Genomic DNA, 9,500 nt, shown 5'->3' with positions numbered 1-9,500 from the left:
TTAGTAGTTCATGTTGTTTCAATAATGTTGCATTAAAATTGCCTTCCCCCATTGTTATACAACATTGTTACAGTCATAGACTCATGAATTGTTTGAATAATACCATGCTATTTATTTCATGTTGTAATTTACTCTTTATTTCAGAAGTTTCCAGGCAAAATGAGATCAGAAAAACAAAGCCATTTAGACAAAGGGAAGCAACAGTGTTTGTTATACTTCATTCTCTGTATGATGTTTCCTTCTTAAGAAGGAATTTAGCTCCAAGTTGTACTCAGGAAGAGAAAAAAAAATTCCAAGTTCCACCAGGGTTTAGGGCCTATTATCTACCTTTGTGAAGGAAGGTTGGCATCACTCTCCTCCCACTCTCCCCCCTTATTAGGAAGTTGTTCACATGGCTCCAAAGCCCCTGGGAAGACCAGGCTGTCAACTGTTGTGGCCTGGCGGAGCCAAGCTTTTTCCTCATTGGCCAGAGTTTTCACCCACAGTTAGCCACCAGGGGGCCACCTATTTGGAACAAACGGTGCAGACTCCACAGCTTTCCTCCAAACCAACCAAAACATCCCGGGGCCGCTTTGGAGCAAAGCCCAGGAACTTCCCTGCAAGGGAGGACAACTTCTCTCCAGCTACAAAACCTGCAAGTCCTATATGGTATAGCCTTATTACGAGTGAAAAATAAAACAAAGCATGGATTTGTCGCCAAGAACCGAGGGGATTTAAGGTCCACGGAGTCTGACCAGGAGGCCCCTCCCTCTCGCCAGGGAGCCTGGAGGTCTGCGACTTTTCCTCGCTTGAAGCACCTGAAACACTGTGCATCCAGGCGTAGGCAACAGTTTCGGAATTCCTGACAGTTGTGGTTGTTAATGCTGTTAGCTAGGGTGGTGGCTTCTCGCCCCTTTCCGTGGGATGCTCACAAGAAACTGGAATAAATCACACGTCACCGGCTGGAAATCTGTAAAACTCTCCAATAAATCATCTATACATTGCTCAGACAGTTGAGGATACAAATCGTCATAGCTCTATCACATTTCTGTACGAATAAATGTGTATATTGAATAATGAAGTAGGAATTGTTTTAATATTATCCATAAGAAAATAATTGTACTATGTCGTCAAAATAGTTTTGTTGCAACTATAACTTCGTACCGACTGCAGTTTAGCTTTTTGGGGACTCAGTATTTTTACAAGCATTCTTCCAGACCAGAATGCAGCTGCCCGCTTTATTTTCTCCCAGCCTAAACCCTTGGCTTTCAAGACTTGAGGTGGGGGTGGGGGAGGGCATTTTAGAAATTCATATTTGCCTGGGGCAGAACTCTTCAAGAGTATAAACGATTTTTGTCTTCCGGGTTTTATTTGTACATATCCAGGGCAAAGACTAATACGGCAGCCCTTCTGGAACCTGTGGAGTGTCTCCACTCTGCACACATCTCCCAGGATGTGCATAATTTTGCGGAGGGGTGTCTCGCTCAAAGGCAAGCCAGGTATTTTCCAAACTATCATAGGGGGTGGAGGGGACGGGGGCCGGGTGACGGTAAGGGAACTCCAGACCGCCGGGCCCATGGGAGGCCCCAGGAGGAGCCAGAGCGCTCTGTCGGCCCGACACGCGCCACAAGTGGTTTGGAGAAAGAGGGAGGAGCGCGGTGGCAGGGGCCGCGCTGGTCTTGCCGGGCGAAGAAAAGCCCGAGCTTCTGGAAGGTCCTCCGCCTCCTTGTCACTCGTCCCCCATTTCTTCCTTTTCTCCTACCAGAGGAATGACGCCCAAACCCGAACCTCGGTGCGCACGCCGCCGGGTGGGTGGACGCGCGGCCACCCAACCCACCGCAACACTGCCACCCTGGGAAGGGCACCCTGGGTGGAGGGCACGGCCGGGACTGGGAGGAGAGCGAGCGCCCGAACCTGGGGAGGCAGGTGCGGAGGCGGCCGGCCCGGGGCGGTGTGCGCGTGGGCCGCGGGGTAGGGGTCCGCGAGCACCGAGGGGCGGACACCTCTGGGCGCCGGCCCGGGGCCGAGCTGGGGGTGTCGGGTGCCAGCCGGGCGGCTCGGGGCGGTCGCGGCGGCGGGGCGAGCGGCAGGGAGGCCATTTCCTCGCTGCGCCCCTGGCGGAGCCGGCTTTGCTTGCTCTTGGCCGCCGCCGGCGCCGCCGGGGCCGCGCGAGTAGGACCGCCGAGAGGGTTGAAGGGGAAACCAGGTCACCGGTTCGCAGACGCGGCGCGGAGCCGGCGCCCCGGGCCCGGAGTAAGGCAGCGCCCGGGGAGCTGGCCGGGGCGGGCCGGGCGCGCGGGGGGCCCGGAGAGGCGGGGACACCGGTGCCCGGACCACACTCGCTTCCTACGCCTATAAAAGTGGAGTGGCCGGGGAGGGCCGGCGCGGCCGTGGCGGCGGCCGCCTCTCTTCGCCCAAGGAGTTGACATTTTGCAGGACTCGCGCGACGTCCCGTCGCCTGCGCTCCCCGGGACCCCGCCGCCGGGAGGAGGGGGCGGAGGAGGGTGGAGACTGCGGGGCTTGGCCAAGGAAGGCGCACATCCTCGGGCGGGCGGCCGTGACGCGGCGGGGATTAACTTTGCATGAATAATGTGAGTGCGCTTGGAAAGGAGACCTTCGGTTCCCCAGGCTCGGGGCAAGCGCCCGCAGGCTACCTTCCCCGGGCAGGGGTGCTCAACCCAACCGTCTCGAGGGCACTGGTAATTTGGCGAGAGGACTGCGTGGAGGCGGGGGCGTGTGGGGGAGGGGGGAAAGGAGGATGGGACGGCAGTTCCAGCTGTCCAGAAGGGTGGGCAGGCTGGCGGCGGGGGTGTCGCGGAAACCTGAGAGGTGTGGGCGGCGAAGCCGGGCGCGCGGGCGGGCGGGCAGGAGGGTGTGGGTGGGTGGGTGGGGGGTGTCAGCCGCCGTGTTACCTGCCTCCGCCGGGTTTCTGCACCCCGGGTCCGGGAGGAGGTGCCCCTCGTGCTCCGGCACCGCGCGGCCGCAGTCCGGGAGCCCCAGCGTGGGCAGTGGTGGAGCCGGGTGGCTGGGGGCACCCTCCAATCGTAGAAGCTCTGTTCCTCAAACCCCCAAGCCCAGCTGTTGACAGGCTCCTTATGAAATGGAGTTTGGCATCCTCAGCGCCGAACCGAGTGGAAGTTTCCATGATGAGGAAGTTCTGTGACACGGGGGTTCGGAAAAGGTTGGCAGACACCGGGGGGCGGGGAGCGGGGAGGCGGTTTAAAGGGACTGTGGGTCCCCCATCCCCCTTTTTCTTCCTGCTCCGGAACTCCGGGGTTTGGAAAGGAGAATAATCCTGAATGTTGGCGTGCGCTGCTGCGGGTGCCTGGCGACTTGGCTTCTCCCCGCCTTCTCAGGGACTCGGTGGCGATTTCGCTCGCCTCCTGGGTCGCGCTTCTCTGCCTTGCTCTTCTTTTGACGCAGCATCTTCCTCTGGGTCGCCTCGAGTTGGTTCTGGCAACCAGGAGTTGAGCCAGCTGTGTTCTCCCCCGCCCCGGCCTCCCGGCTCCCCGACCTCCTACGGAGGACTAAATTGGGGGAGGGTTTTTTTTTTTTTTTTCCCCCTTAATAGATCTCGTCCTTCTTAGCTGCGGTTGTCATTTTGGAGGAGGATTTCCCATTGACCACTGTTGGATTAATATTAGCGCTAATTCTTAAGCCTTCCTATTTGTTGGGGAGGGGGGGAGCATGGGGTGTTTTTCAATTTATTAAAGGTTAAACGTATAATTTTCCCCAAATAGGAAATTTTACAGAGAGGGTCTAGAAGCTTAACAGTTCATAAACTGAGTCAAAGAAAAAGGAAAGAGTTTACCTGAACAAACAAGTTCATACTCTCCACCCTCCCCTCTCCACGCACATTTAGAATTTGTGAAGATTCAAACATTGTGCCTAATCGTCAGTAAATAAATTTGAAACTGAGTCTTTTCTCTTAGCCTGATACTGGTCTTGGGTGCTAGTGAGATGCAGTTTTAAAGACCAGTTTTGAAGTTCAAAAAATTAAGCATTCCTTGGACAGTGTCTTAATCTCAGAGCACAGCAGTCTTTATAATGGTAAATATATTGAATCATGTAGACCTGTTGAGCAATATCTTTACATCATTTGGCTTTATTTTAGTTTAGTATGCTTATTGACATTTTAATAATATGTAGCACGCACTAGATTACAAAGTAATAAAAATTGCATTTTAGTCAAAATATTCCATGATTCATTCTGAAAATTCACAGTGACTGATCTGCTCCCTAATTCACTTCTGCTTACCTTTCTTATTCTGAAACAAGTCAGGAACTAAGAAACATTAAAGAGAAAGGTATTTTGATGAAAAGTATTTTGAGCAGTGGTTGTTTTCATGCCAGTTGGCTAAGGGTTTTAATCGAGTCTAACAGAAATTCAATAGTAAGTGATTTGTTTTGGGTATTATATGGGAAGGCATTGATGAACAACCATTTATTATTTGTACATGTTAAACTGATACTATCAGAATCTTATTTTTAATGAATTTCAAAGTTTTATATATATTGGAAGTGGGACCATCTGGTAGTAGATATGATTTGTTTTTCTTTTTTAGTGAGTGAGAGTAAGTGCTGCTAAATATAGCCAAAGAACTATTTTTTTAAATGAAGCAATTCCTGTTGGCATTATAATGCAAAGGCATAGTTTTATTGACATTGGAATATTGTTTTATGGAGTAACTGACCTTACAAGAGGAATAAACATTCCATTTCTCCCCTTTTAGATTCTTTATTCTGCTATCATAATGAATTAAGACAACTTCTTTTTAATCTAGCATTTTGGGGAAAAGGTGATTTCTTAAAATTTCCTTAAGAGAAGTGAAAGTTGTGGATTTCTTTTCTTTCCTGAGATTTTTGCAATTGTTTGAAGGAGGGCGTGTGTGGAGCCACAAATGGGATTGAAAGTTTGTTTTTTGTTTTTTGGAGTTTTTTAGTAAGCTCATCTTTTTGATGGAAATCCGAGTAAAGGTGATTGGTTTCTTTAGCTCCTTTTTATCATTCCAGTGTAAGATTATGTGTCACCTTCTTAAAAAGCCCTTCCATGACCACATGAGCTGAGGCAGTCCCTCATTCCTTCTTAGCACCCTCATACTGTTTTTAGTTTCTTTTTTTTTTTTCCTCTGTCCTTGGTCTTATTTGCAGTCTGAATTGTCATTTCAGTTGGTACTTGAATACCTGTCTCCCCTGTCTACAATATAGAGTCCATGAGAAAAAGAGGCTTGACCACCTCTTTAACTCTTGATTCTCCAGCATCTTACACAGTGCTTGGCACACAGTTGGAGCTGGAGAAATCTTTGTTAAATAAATGAATGGTTGTGCCCAAACATTGTGTTCCTAAAAATACCTGACTAAGCATCCTAAGTGGGTACCAACTGGGTATGTCAAGACCTGTGTCTGTGTATGTCTGTGTGCCATGTATATATGGTTCAGTCTTTATCTCTGTCTCCCCCCACACACTTTTTTTTTTTTTTCTGAGAAGAAAGCTAGTCCCATTCCATATAGTGACAATGCTGAGAGTTATTTCTGCAAGTTCTTCCTGGGAGCATTTGCCTGGAGTACACAGAAATCCTCAGCAGCAGTTTGTCTTACACCTTACCTTGATTCCCTGAAGACATTGACCTTCAACTCCCTGGGTATCAGCAGAATCTTTATGAGTTCCAGAGGCATTGTCAGTGCTAAAAGCGAAATTCCAGGGAACAGACATCACTGGATGATAGCAGTGCCTTCTCACTCAGCAGGTTCTGGCAGTGCCTCTGGCCTTGACAGCCCTAAGGGGACCAAGGGCCTGTGGTGGTATAGCTGGTCTACAAAAGTAGCAGTTGGGGGGGTGCAAAATGGGACTGTCAGGATATAATACAAGATTGAAAGGGCCCTTGGGGGTAGATTTGAAAATAACCTGCTGGTCACCCTGTGTTGTAAGTTAAGTCATTCAACTTTCCCCTTTGCGTCTTTTCACATTTCGATAAACAGATTCTAAACCAGATGATTGTGGGAAATACTGCATTTTCTGAGTTTTCAAGTGACCAAAGTGTGATACCCAAAGGGTCATCTCCAAATTAGCTATTCATGGAAACTCTTTTGACAATTGAGACAAAAAGGAAATCACAGTGGGTGATTATAGTGATTTGTTTTTGTTTACAGAGTATGGACTTTCAGAAATGTGTCTGCAAAAATGCATAGTAAAAATCCCACAAAATGATGACATTGGTAAAAACGGTAGGGGAAGGAAGATCAAAATTTTATAGAGGGGTAAAGATAATTAAACTGAAATCCTAAGTGTTTATTGCTTTGGACTATTTAATTTAGCTCTGAGCTTCTCAGTGGCCAAGTTAACAGAAAAAAAACAGGGTCTGGAGATGGCAGGTATGCATTAAAGTTGTAAGGATACATCACTAACGTTTGTAGAGGGCTTACCAGGTTGTCTGGCAACTAGTATATAATTCTATGAAATATCAAATCATGTAATGGCCAGTACTTGAACTTCAGTTCTACAGAAAATGAAGTAAAGTTCTTTATTTGGTCATCTTTTATGAGAATAACAAATGCAGAAGGGATAATGATGAAAAGAAGCTCAGTGAGAGTTTGTCTTTAGGAGCCTGAGCTACTGTGGTGCAGCAGTGGAAATTCTGGAATTGTCCCCAGTGCAAAAACAGAGCTCAGAAAACCTAGAGGAATGAATGGTTAACATGTTCTTCAGGCCGATATTTCTCAAATATCCAGCGTCTCAGCCAGGCTTTTGACTAGAGCAATCTGAGAGGACAGGACAGCCAGGTACTTGAAAATGACCCTATGGCCATAAACCCTCTGAACAGGTGATCTTGACACTTTGCTTTAGTCTGTATAGCTCTTATCACCCTGCAGGGCAGTTTGGGTTTTGGTTCCATTTGTCTCCCCCGCTAAACAGGGTTGAAGGACTATGGGTTTATTCATCCTTGACTCCCCAGCACTTAGCAAAGATTTGGACACATGGGCATAGGGAAACACTTGTTGGAAGACGGAATGGGAGAGGGAAAGGGGGTGGTGCTTCTCTTGCTCTTCTGATATTGGTATTAAGTGTCATCTTTGGACTTCATTTTGCCCAAAGTGAATATTTGTTGCCTGGCTTGAATTTTATGTCTATATCACAGCTAGAAGGGCTTGTTCTAGTGTCTGAACTGTTTGAGCAATGGATGGCAAATTAACTTCTTGCTTTATTTACAGTAATTTTGATTATTTGACTTGATTTCTCATTCAGTCTACAAAAATTTGTGTACCTACTAGGTGCCTCATTCTGGTAGTCATTTTGCAGCTCAGTGTGCAGCCTAGTGACCTGTAAGACAATATGCATATATTAACACAAAGGGATCATGAAATGGTCTTCACTGTGATGGAACAGATATGCCTATTGGGCTCCTTCATATGGCCCCCTAGAGGAAATAAAGTTATTTTCATCTGAGGAAGTAATTGTTTTGTGGTTTCTATAGCCTGTGTGTATTCGTGTAAATTGCAGTAGGATTCTCTTGGTATCCAAGTGGTGTGAGATTGAATATATTTAGGCCAGTGAGTCTCTGATTAACGATGTTCACTCTTCACCTTAAGTTCCTAAATTTGTGAGTCAATTATGATGTTTAAGTAAGTTGGGGGGGAATATCCAAATCACTGAGTCACAAATAATGTATTTCCATATGCTTCTCTTAGCAATCCAGCCGACTGACAACTAGACTAATGCTCATGTTGCTTGGTCCATACTGTCCTAATTTCAAGGGACTTTGGAGACTTTATGTGCTAGCGTTGTTCCTGGGCAGTACTATTTTTATTGAGTGAGAACCTGAGCTCTGTTGTGAACTTAGGTATCTTTTCCAAATGGCAAGTTAGGAGAGCCTGGAATTAGGACCCAGGAACCTTAACTCTGTGTCCCCAGGAGCTTATTGTAGCCTTCCCATTATGATGGTCAGATACTCTAACATATACATATCTGCATATAACACATAACAACACGTATTATAACGTGTAATGTGTATACAGCATTATAACAGTGTAACGCATATACAGGTGTGTGTGCTGAGTGAGAGTAACATATAACAACTAGGAAAGGATTGATCCGAACTAAATTCCTCATTCGACTTCCTAGTTCCAAATGAGAGGCTTCATGGATCATGGTTTCTCTTCCATGGGCTTTATTCAGAAACTCATGAGTGATAAGCTGATTAAAGTAAAAGCTTGGACAAAGGAATGCAAATTGACAGCAGGTATGTCTTCTTAATTCGGGAAATACACTTTTGTGACTCTTCCAGAGGTTTTGGGAATGCTTGTGATGAGAAGAGTAGATAAGATAGTCATGGTTTTAGTGGCATGATGCATGCTCATGACATTCAGGAACCCATTGAATATTCTGACTCATGATGCACACTGTTCAGTGGTTCTCAAGATGGTTCAGATATACTTTTCCCCTTTACACTCTGTTTTCTCAGATTTCAACAATGCTTGCACAGAATAGGTGCTCGAAAAATAATGATTGACGACAACAATTATGACATTCCTGGGTTTGGGTCAACTTTTTCATATTTCTCTCCCATATGCATAAATGTGTCAGCAACTTTCATGTCTGTGCATGCAGAATCTGCCTCTGTGACAAGTGTGTATCATGTTCTTACATACAGTGAAAAAGACAGTGCTTGTCTCTGGCTTCAACTGTGGTTCCCAGGCCCAGCTTCCAAATCATAGTGAGAAATGCCACAGCCACACTAATGTCCCAGGCTAAAAACCCTGTCATCACTTTGAGTTCTTGTCCATACTCCTGAATATTTTGGCAGATCTTCATCTTATTTTACGTTTTACTTATTTAAATGGTTACTTATGCTACTCTGTGGTCAATTCTGTTTGGGAAATTCTGAGTTTAACGACTTAATGCAAGAGTTTTTCAGAGACTGTGTTTATGCTAGCGTGCATTATGAATTCCAAGAGGGAGACCAGGTAACAAAACTTATTTGGTCACCATATTCTTTGTGTGTGTGTGTGGTGGGGGGGTGTGTGTAAAAACTCAAACGGCTAAATTTCAGAGCAAGAGGTTGCAAGGAACAGTTCATGGCATTACACTTAAAAAAATTAGTCTCATTTGTTTTAAGCTCTGGCTACATTTTATAATAAGTGATAACTCCTAGAAACAGTATCAGTCTCCACAGCAGAACCCTGTTGCTTCTACACACAAAAAAGCCTATCAGTTTGTATTCAACACTAATTCATGTACCACTGTTGAAATGTTTTGCAATGATGCAAACATGCTAAATTGCTGTTACTTTTTAAATACTATAATCATAAAATGTATCTTTTCTTGACTTTATTTCTGATATTTAGATATTAATTTACATAAGCCAGAGAATGGTTTATTTCTGCCATATGTGTTTTTGTTTACTTTTTTGAGTTTTCACCTAAGCTTCAATGTAATTTCTACTCTAGATCTAGAGATCTAGAATAATGTGTTTGTATCTTAATTGTAGCTACAGTAAGGGGAAGTATAAGGTTGTATATTCTTG

General features: G+C 45.7%; 1 pseudogene; it reads right to left on the bottom strand.

Moving 5' to 3' along the window:
* Window positions 1-504: 504 nt before the first annotated feature.
* Window positions 505-2,520, bottom strand: LOC148165067 (uncharacterized; annotated as a pseudogene).
* Between the last annotated feature and the right edge of the window lie 6,980 nt (window positions 2,521-9,500).

Source organism: Eumetopias jubatus, unplaced genomic scaffold (genome assembly GCF_037043125.1).
Source record: "Eumetopias jubatus isolate StellerSeaLion01/CBP00866 unplaced genomic scaffold, mEumJub1_p1.0 scaffold_1, whole genome shotgun sequence".
NCBI lineage: Eukaryota > Metazoa > Chordata > Mammalia > Carnivora > Otariidae > Eumetopias > Eumetopias jubatus.
The sequence above is the reverse complement of the archived record's forward strand: the minus strand, read 5'-3'. Positions and strand labels throughout refer to the sequence as shown.